The sequence below is a fragment of the Acanthopagrus latus genome, chromosome 18 (genome assembly GCF_904848185.1).
Source record: "Acanthopagrus latus isolate v.2019 chromosome 18, fAcaLat1.1, whole genome shotgun sequence".
NCBI classification, from domain to species: Eukaryota; Metazoa; Chordata; class Actinopteri; order Spariformes; family Sparidae; genus Acanthopagrus; species Acanthopagrus latus.
The window spans coordinates 21049283-21058839 of record NC_051056.1 but is presented as its reverse complement, the minus strand read 5'-3'; the positions used below and the strand labels follow the sequence as shown (position 1 = coordinate 21058839).

Below are 9557 nucleotides of genomic sequence, written 5' to 3'. Positions count from 1 at the left end.
TGAGTTTGCTTCTGCTGTTTCTGTTATAGTCTTGCAGTCATTCAGTTCAATTAAATCAGGCATTATTATCATTACATTTTATATGTGTTGCCAAAGCACAATAAGCATTATGAATAAATAGGAAGGAAATTAACAACAAGAAAGTGTTAATATCACAGATTAATGCAATAAAAAAAAGATAATAAAATAGCAGAATGACTAACACACATATAACATACATATAGATATATATTATATATGTATTATAATAGTTCATAATAGTCTTCACAGAGAAAAATGCAGATTTTGTGTTCACATGACATCACCTATGCCTAACTGTCTCGTTCCTCAACAGAAGGAGGGACATTTCAGGATGAAGTTGAACACAAAAGAAGACATTGTCAGTTCCACAGTTGGGACTTCCCCGTCATGTTTTGGCTGAATGACTGCCATCTTGCCGAAGACGATGTTGCCTCTGAGTGAGGGAGGAGCAGGAAGTCCCTTCAGCTGTGACATGATGTTGTAGCTGACGACACTGGATTGATAATGTGGCTAATGTGGCTGCCATTAGCTAGTTAGCTCAGTTAGCCGTGTCAAGACTGGGAGCACAAAGCACTGACAGAGAGTTGGTGTGTATGTGACTTGCATGAGGGCTTTGCAGCAGTACGGAACAGGGTTTAGCTGGTTAGCATGGTAAAAAATTCTTTGCAGCACAAAAGATCCGTGTCGTCCATGTTTTTGAAAGTTTTTACCAAGCATTCTTACACGTTGCACCTTCAATTCCAAGGCCTATGCTGTAATTTAAAGCAGGTAGTTTTCTCCTCTCCCACCAAAGTTAAATTTATGCACAAGGACACTTCCCTCATTCCAGCAGTTTGGCCTCGGTCAGCAGTGTTTTGATCCGCTGCTTCTTCCCTCTGTCCGGTCAAGGTCTCAAAAATTGAATTCAGTAGTCTTAAGATAGCCGGGGTTAGGACACACTATGAATATTTGTCACTTCATAATGTGAGTCCTTGGCGTCTGGTTAATAATATCAGAGAGTCTGAAAGCCGGTGTAGCAAAGAAATATTACAGCAGAATGCAGCCAACAGTGTGTAATCTCTCTTTTTGTCTCCTCAAAGTGTTCTCCGTCCTCTCACTTCCTCTATTTTTCTTAATTACTGCGTTAATGATCCCAGACAGGCTGGGTGAGTTCCTGTTTGTGTGAGATGAACTCTGCGTCATCTCCACACCGAGTGTCACCCAGGATGTGACTGTCTAATCTGTTACATAGCACGACAGCTGCCATCGACGATTAGCTCTGCTATTGCATTTCAACAACATTGTTCTCGAGTAGGAAAACAGTGGAGACCTAAAAACATGGCGGCTTTAAGAGCTGCAACTTACATTTTATTGCATTTAGTAATAGTGACCACAGCAGAATTTGAAAAAAAAGAGTCTCAAGTGTTCAAAATGACTAATCAGGATCAACTAATATCAGTCTGTGTAATCATTCTGTATTCTTTTTTCCCCCTGATGGTTGATGTTCCAGCTCCAGCCTGCAGAGTGCAGTGTTGAAATGTGTTGCCGCTGAGCTCTCCCACTGTTGTTTGATGGAGGAAGCCAATGTGTTAGGAACATAAGCTGTTGAATAGCCTACACAACTCTATAAATCAGGCCTGATAACATGCCAGTTATCGGCCTCCTCTCACCCTCTTCTCCTCCCACTGTCAGTTCACTTTCCTCTCCCTGCCTCCTTGTAATTGTCTAGTTCTTACTTCGCCAACACTTCATCCCCTCTACCCGCTCTCTCCAGCCCGTTCGGCCCTCCCCTCTAACACTCTTGGTGCTCTCTCCATCTCTCTGACAGGTTTCCCGCAAACAGCTGATGGCGGGAGCAGAAAGTGGAACAGTGCTGCTGTGAGTTTTAATGGCGCTCCTTGGTAATCCGTAATCTGACAGCTCATCAAAGCAGCGTGCCGCTTCCAGGACTTGTGTGTGTCTGTGTGTGTGTGTGTGTGTGTGTGTGTGTGTGTGTGTGTGTGTGTAATGTACCACATGTAATCTGTGCCTGGAGGCTTCTTAGTACGGGTTATATATGTGTGTAATATACCGTAGCACATATGTACTGGATGATGCACTGCGGCACATGGTTCAGACTTAAAAATCACAAAATTGCGGATGGCAGGGTGTCGGAGTGTGTCGTCGGGTAATGGACAGGAAAGACATGACAGTGTTACAGTTTTTGCAGAAGTTATGACAGATTCCAATGCACAGTTAAGCCTCACATTTACTGTAATGAAAGCTGACATGTGTGAACATCTGCATGTCTGCTTTCTGAACGATAACTCGAGGCATCATTTTACATATGTCCTTATTTATACACTTTGTTGGGGAACAAATGTACCTTTGCAACTGTGTCAGGTGGGGCTGCAACTAGTGACTCAGCTGATTACCTCTGTCTAGTGTTTTGGTCTATGGACTCCAAAAAATTAGAATTAAAATTAAGTTAAATGTATATGTCAATTAGTGTTATCCAAAGCCCAAGATGACATCCTTTAGTGTTTTGTTTTTTGTCTACAACCCAAAAATATTCCACACATGGTGGTGGTGCAGGGCTATTTGGAATGAGACATAGCAGAGCTAGCTGGTTAGCATGCTAAACATGCTTTGCAACATAATACACAGCTGCCATAAGATCAAAACTGTTATTGACATGCTGTTGATGTTTTTAGTTAAGTAATGAGTGTTTTCAGCCAAAAGTCTTTTACATTGTACCTTCAAACTGTCAGAGCCAAAAACCCAAATATAGCCTGAATACACGTAAAGTATGTGACTCCTGAAAACCGGCGGCTTCTCGAGACTCAGAATGCATTAATCAGTGCCAGCGGATGTAAGTTGGCAGCATGTCGACAGCCGCGGTGATGATCTGCAGTACGTCGTGCCCGCTCCAAAATATGCTTATTTATCTGAGAATTTGGGAAAGACCATAGGATACAGTATATGAGTCAGAACTGCAGCCAAACCATATTCGCTTCAACAAATAAAGTTTAACTGTTGATACAGAGATTGCAATACTGCGGCAAGAGTGAATCTATGAAACATTCATACTTAAGTCTGTAGAGGGCCAGTGTGGATGGCGGGAGAATGAAGTTATCCTCATGATGCAATTCACATGTGACGAAATGTCTTGTTTAGAACAGAGGGCGCTGCACCATATCCATGACTAAGACCACACAAATTTTCCGGGATATAACTCTGCAGGCGGGGCAGAGTCAGACATATGCTTTCTACCAGTCAGGAGCGCTAAGGGCGGCAGCGGCGGCTCTTCTTCTTTTCGACCAAGCGGATCACTGGAAGTGGCAGGAGAAAGTTTTGAATGCGGGATTGCACGTCACCCATTCACGTTTTATGTAAGTGAGACTAACAAGCATGACATTCACAGGTAGCAGCAGGACAGCCGACGGCAGAGGAGGATGAGCGAGTCTGACATCTCCGATCGAAACACCTAATTGGTGAGGGGCCACACTGTACGTGAAACTGTCATGTGGAGTGCCCGTGCGAGTGTGTGCTGTGTCTCTCTGCGTGTGTGCTCTGTGGCAATACAGTTTCCATCAGATATCTCCGCGGCCTAATGACAGTCTGTGTATGCCAGAGACCGGCTGCAGAGGAGAGGAAATGGAGAAGGAGGAAGATGGAGGGAGACCGAATGGAGACAATATTATCTGTTGGTGGACGAAAGAAGTAGCCGGCGAAGTGAGTTGTGTTGTGAGTTTTGGACTTGGATAATATATTGATAAAAGCAGTACAAATAAAATATATCTATGCTTCATCTTATCTTAGTTGCATACATAATAACTGTGAACAGTGGCAGTCCTAGATGTCATAGATGTTAAAATGTAGTGTTGGCCCCAGAAGGAGAATCTGGTTGGTGCTTTTTTGGTCTGTCGCTCAACGCTGTGACCTCTGATCTGCCCTCTGTCAGAGACAACTGTTATCGATGCCTCGAGCCTGGACCATGCAGCATTTCTAGTTAAGATCACGACTTCAATTAAAAAAACGAAATCCCTCGAGGGCCTGAACGGTGCTTGTGCTTACAGCCTCAGGGGCCGGTTGACTTCACCAGTGTCACAGCTCAGGGGAGCCTGACCTATTTAGTGTGTGCATTCTTGGATGTAAGCAAACATTATTTAATTCATCTCTTAATTTGTCAACATTAGAATTGGTTTCCACTGATCACAGGTGTCTCGAGGGTTAGTGTGCAATAATTAGCTGACTGCACACTGGGAACTGTAGCTTCAAAAGTGGGAATTTTACACCACATGGACAAATCGTTGTGTGAGTGTGGGACACCACTTGACATGTCGACCTTTCCAGCCAAAGTACAAAAAGTTCTAAAGAAATATAACAATAATAGTTTGATATTTAAAAATTATGTTCTCTCAGCAACTCAGTAGGGGCCCCGCAATCTTTATACAACTGATTGGAGGTTTTCATAAATTCTACATAACATTTACATTTCGTATACAGGATAACTAGTCATTGACCTGGCAGGAAATATCAAATAAGAGACTTGGGATGTACCCAAAAATGAAAAAGTATATGGCACAACAGCAAATCTGCCAAGTAGAGGTTTTCCACCTAAACTGATGGACAGGCAGAGAAGAGCATTAACCAGTGAACAAAGTGTCCAATAATAATTCTGGAAGAGCTGGAAAGATCCACATCTCAGATGGGAGAATCTGTCCAAGGCCGTGCACTCCACCAATCTGGACTTTACGGAAAAGTGGTGTGAAGAAAGCTGTGAGAAATCTTTATAGTCATTTATCAAAAGACAAGTTGGAGACACAAAACATGGATAGACTGGTCAAATGAGACCATTACACTGCCAATCACCCTGAAGACACCATCCCCAGTGATGGCAGCTTCAAGCTGGTGCTGGGAAACTGGTCATTATTAAGAGTGAGATGGAGCCAGCCAATTGTGAGCCAATTCTTCTTGAAACTGGGGCAGAGGTTCACCTTCCAGCAGGACAATGACCCTCGGCTTACAGCCAGAGTGGCACCGGAATGATTTAATACAGAGAAGGATTGATTTGGTCCAAAAAGCCCAGACTTCAATTCAGTCGAGAGTCTGTGTCAAGACTTGAACATGTGCTGTTCACAGGCTGCCTCCATCCAATCTGACATAAACTGAGTGATTTTACCAAGAAGAATGGACAGAAATGGCAGCCTGGATGTGCAAAGCTGGTAGAGACAAACTGTACCTACTCCAGCAATTCAGAGTGATTTAACAGAGTACTGACTCGGCGGGGGGTGAATACTTGCAACGGATGTCTTGATTATTGTGTGTGACACAGCACAATGTCATTTTCACCCCTAAAGCACTTCACATGATCTTTTAATCCAAAGGTAAAAATCCCAATAAAACTATTTTTAATTTCAAGTTAGAAATGCAAAATGTGGCCTAAATCATGCTTGTGCTCACAGCCTCAGGGGACAGTCCATATATATATATATATATATATATATATATATATATATATATATGGACTGGGGTGGGTGGGTTATATATATAGTGTGGGTAGTGTGGGTTATATGTTTTAATGACTTCCTTTTGTTTTCCTTTATTTCATTTTCAAGCACTTTTTTAATTGTAAAATAAAACAATCTGAAGTCTTGTTTACATCAAAGTTCCAACTAATTAGACTTAAGCTTTAGTTAAACAAAGTGTGCAATCAGCGGAGCGGCAGCCTTTGTCTCGACTTCCCTTAAGGGGATTGTGTGAAAAGCCACACTCTGTCCATTAATGTAAAACAGTTCCAGCGATCCTCAGGGGAAATGAGCACAGGTCTCGTGGGGATCACCCCAGCTATCGGACTGTCCGCCCACTGATTAGCCGGTTGTCACCAGAGGCCTGGTTGCCGAGGAAACCGCCCTCTGTCACCTCCTGTTCTCGTTCGCCACCTCGCCGCTCTCCACTCTCTGCTGCGCCCTCACGCGCCTACAGTGGCCCTTATCTTCTTCCATTCAAAGGGCAAGGGCTTAGCAAACTTCCTCATGCATGCATCTATATGCGTATGTATATGTGTCTGTGGGTGTGTATGACTATATGAACGTGTGTGTGTGTTTGTGTGTGTGTCGGTAACAGCGTGTCTGTGTCACGCAGGGTGGCCACTGTCTCCCCTGGTGATGGATTATGATGCCAATCTGTTGCAACAGCTCACAACAAGTCTGTCATTACTGAGCTGGAAAAACCGGAGAGAGGAAGAGTTGTTCTACATTCACCCTTCCTTTTCCATATCGTCCATTTTTTCCACATTGTTTTTTTTACTTCTTCCAATCTTTGTTTCCTTTTCCCCCTCAGTGTTTCCACCCTTTTTCTCCATCCATCACTTCCATTCTTTCCTCTGCAATGCTTTGCTTCCTCCCGTTCATTTTTTCCTTCCTTCCATCAGCCTTTTTGCCCCTTCATGTTTGCTCCTTCCATTCATCGTGTCCTTCCATACTTCACTGCCTCCTGTTTCCATTTCCTTAATCTTCCATTACCTTTCCACATTTCCTTACACCCCCATTTTATCTCCCTCCGCCACTCTTTTACACCTCATTTTTTTGCTTATCTTCCCTTTCCTCCTCCTTAATACTTGTTTCCTCTCATCTCATCTGTAGGTGGGGAGAGGAGAAATGGCAAGAAATTGCCCAGAGGTGGAGAAGGAGGAGAATGAGCACGAATTGTGTTGAAATGGAGATGAGATGAGTCAGACTGTGGCACCAGCAGTAAGTATAACTGGAGAAGCGGTGAAGGATAATGGAAAGACTGCAGGTCGGAAATTTGTGCAAACAACCTAAGTCACATCTGTCTAAAGCCAGTAAAACAGCTTAGACGAGTCCAAAATTCTAGTGCTGTAAACACCAAGATTCCACTGGCAAGTCCTGTTCATCCGTAAGTCCGTTTTGATTTTAGCCGTTAGTAGGCTGCCTTCAAACACTTTCGGCAGCTCTTGAGATGGTCAGTGGTTCCGTGGACTCTGATTACGTTCAACGTATTGCCTCAAGCCTTTCAGCCATCGAGGCTTTTCTATTTCTAATCGTTCTCTCCTTTAAGACCTCCAACAAATAAGTTGTATCAGACCACAGAGCAGTTTTGTTTTGCTCCCACCATGTTATTGTGACACACATCATATGTGACATTGCTTTTGTCAGCGTTTTTCTCTCTAGCTGAAATAAATATATTCCGTCTGCACATGTTCGGCCAACATGGGGTCAGAGAGAAAAACGATCTGACGATCATGACGGTAAAAGGTTCTCAGTCATTCAGGTCATGGTAATTTTGAGGGCTAAATCATAGGCAACTGGACTTCCTCAGACGAGAAGTGTTTACATGGTTATTATTTTCCTGCTGATGAGAACATCAAAGGTTTGCACCACCTCTCCTGATCTGATTGGATCAGTCTCCTTTGATCGAGACGTTAACATGGGGCATTTTTCTTCTGATTGTTTGTTTACTTTGATTTTTACTGGAATATTAGGGTCCATGTAAACGCTAACGAGACACACGTAAATGTTCTAAAATACCACAAAACACAGAGCTAGTGTAGAGAAACTAAAGCACCAACAGTTATGATGGTCTGAGACAGAGGTGTAAAATATGGTCTATTTTGTTAGAACAAAATCCACCTAGAAGTCGGAGACAAATTGTACCAGAGAGACAGAAAAAAAAAAAAAAAAAAAAAAAGATTTGTGAACCTGGGCACAGATAGATACCTGACCAGTCCATCTGCAGATGAGAGTGAGATTGCTTTCCAGCGAGCGAGGCACACTGCTGAGAATAATTGCAACCTGGAGAGAGATGGAGAATAAAGAGAGAGAGGAGCTGTGAGTTCAGAGTCACACCCTTTCAAAAAAGCTCCAGGACATCCAGATCCAGGAGTGATGGTCCCTGAGCCCTCGGTAACACCCCCCCTCCTCCCCTCCATCTGTGTGTGCCTGGCTGCCAGATGGATTCGGAGTTCTGCTCGGCCCGTAATCAGAGCAGCGCAGACCCGAACTCACAGCACACCACTTGGACCTGTGTGCATTGCAGAATATATTCCTCCTTGTTGGAGTCCTGCCGGTCGCTGCTCATGTTCTGTTTCATTCTCACTAAACTGTTGTGCGTCGAGCTTACCACCGTGTTTAAAATGTAATTTGCACTGCTGGCTGTAAAATATGGGAGGAAATAGGAGTGACGACGTCAGCAATCTGCGAATGTGATGACAAAACGTAAAGAAAGCCGTTTTAAATCTGAGTTGTCGTGAATGCAAAGTGCAGTGTGTGCTCTGTCCACGGAGAGCCAGAGCCTTCCCAACACTTTCACCCTCCTCCATTGTTCTCTCGCTCTCCTTTTGCGTGTTCTTCTCTTAGCAGAATGGTAATTGGTGTAAGACTTTATGAAGGAAACTGGCAGGTCCCGCTGGACGGCCAGCTCTCTGTATGAGTCTAATTAAACACAGCTTTCTCATTGGTGCCCCTCCTTCTTCTCATCGCGGTGTTCTTCCTCTTCTACCTCTCACGTCCCTGTGATGCACAGTGGGCTTATTAATTACTCTGGAGTTTACAGATCAGCGGGCTCCATCTCAATGTCATCCAGTGTGAGAACATACAAGCACACGTTGGAAATGTAAACTCCTGCACTGACGCTCTGTTTGCATTAATATTGCTGAAAGGCTGCAGAGTGAACTATTGTACGTGTTTGTTTTTTTTTCCTTCCACCAGATGGTTTTCCTCTCACACTTTCCCAGAAGCCGGTGTGCGTCACTGATGTAAAGCGTGTATCAAACAGGTAGAGTCACCGTCTCCTGTTCTCTCTGATCGAGATACAAGTGCACAGCCATCTCTCTTCTCTGACAACCAGCAAGATAAAAGGAGGTAGACGCAGAACAACAACAACAACAAAAAAAAATGATCAAAGGCACCAACAAATGAGAGATTCAATGGCTAGCATGAGTAGAATTCACTTAAGAGTGAGTCTTTGTTTCAGATGCTGCAAAGAATGCATGTCAAGAAGAAGAAGTGTGTATCAAGGACAGCGCTGCCAATAGTTAGACAATAATGACTTTAAATAACTTGGGTTTAAACCTGTTTAACTCCATGGAGAATGTAGTTAAATATGCATCACTGTCTGCTACCCCATTCACACCAACACCGTGATGCAAGTCAGCCTTCCCATTAGCTGTGAGTGCACATTAACCAACCCACTTCTGGATCTGGGTTTGACACGAGTCTACCTTCACATAAATGGGTTTCACAATACGGTACTGTCTGTACCGCCTCTTCGATCTATGTACAAGAAACAAAGAGACAATTTACTTTCAAACTGTGTGCAGTGCATGTGCTAAACTACAACTGTGAGCGCAGTTGATGCGGCAATCATTTCCCATTTACTTCTGTGGTAAGCAGATCTATTGTGAGGTGACCTTCATCGTTGTGGTAACAGGACTGAGCCTGTGGTTAGGGCTCTGAGACCGTCACCGTTTGGCTAGGTTTAGGAAAAGATTACGGTTTGGGTTAAAAGGAGTTCATTAGCTTTCTTTACATGCATACAAAAGGCTCTACACCTAT

At 43.5% G+C, this 9557-nt stretch overlaps 1 long non-coding RNA gene across 1 annotated transcript; it reads left to right on the top strand.

The window, feature by feature from the left end:
* Positions 1-3409: 3409 nt before the first annotated feature.
* LOC119007825 lies at positions 3410-9110 on the top strand. The gene is made up of 4 exons (XR_005071238.1): positions 3410-3473; positions 3614-3714; positions 6627-6734; positions 8712-9110. It is a non-coding gene; the product is annotated as an uncharacterized LOC119007825 (long non-coding RNA).
* Positions 9111-9557: the final 447 nt, after the last annotated feature.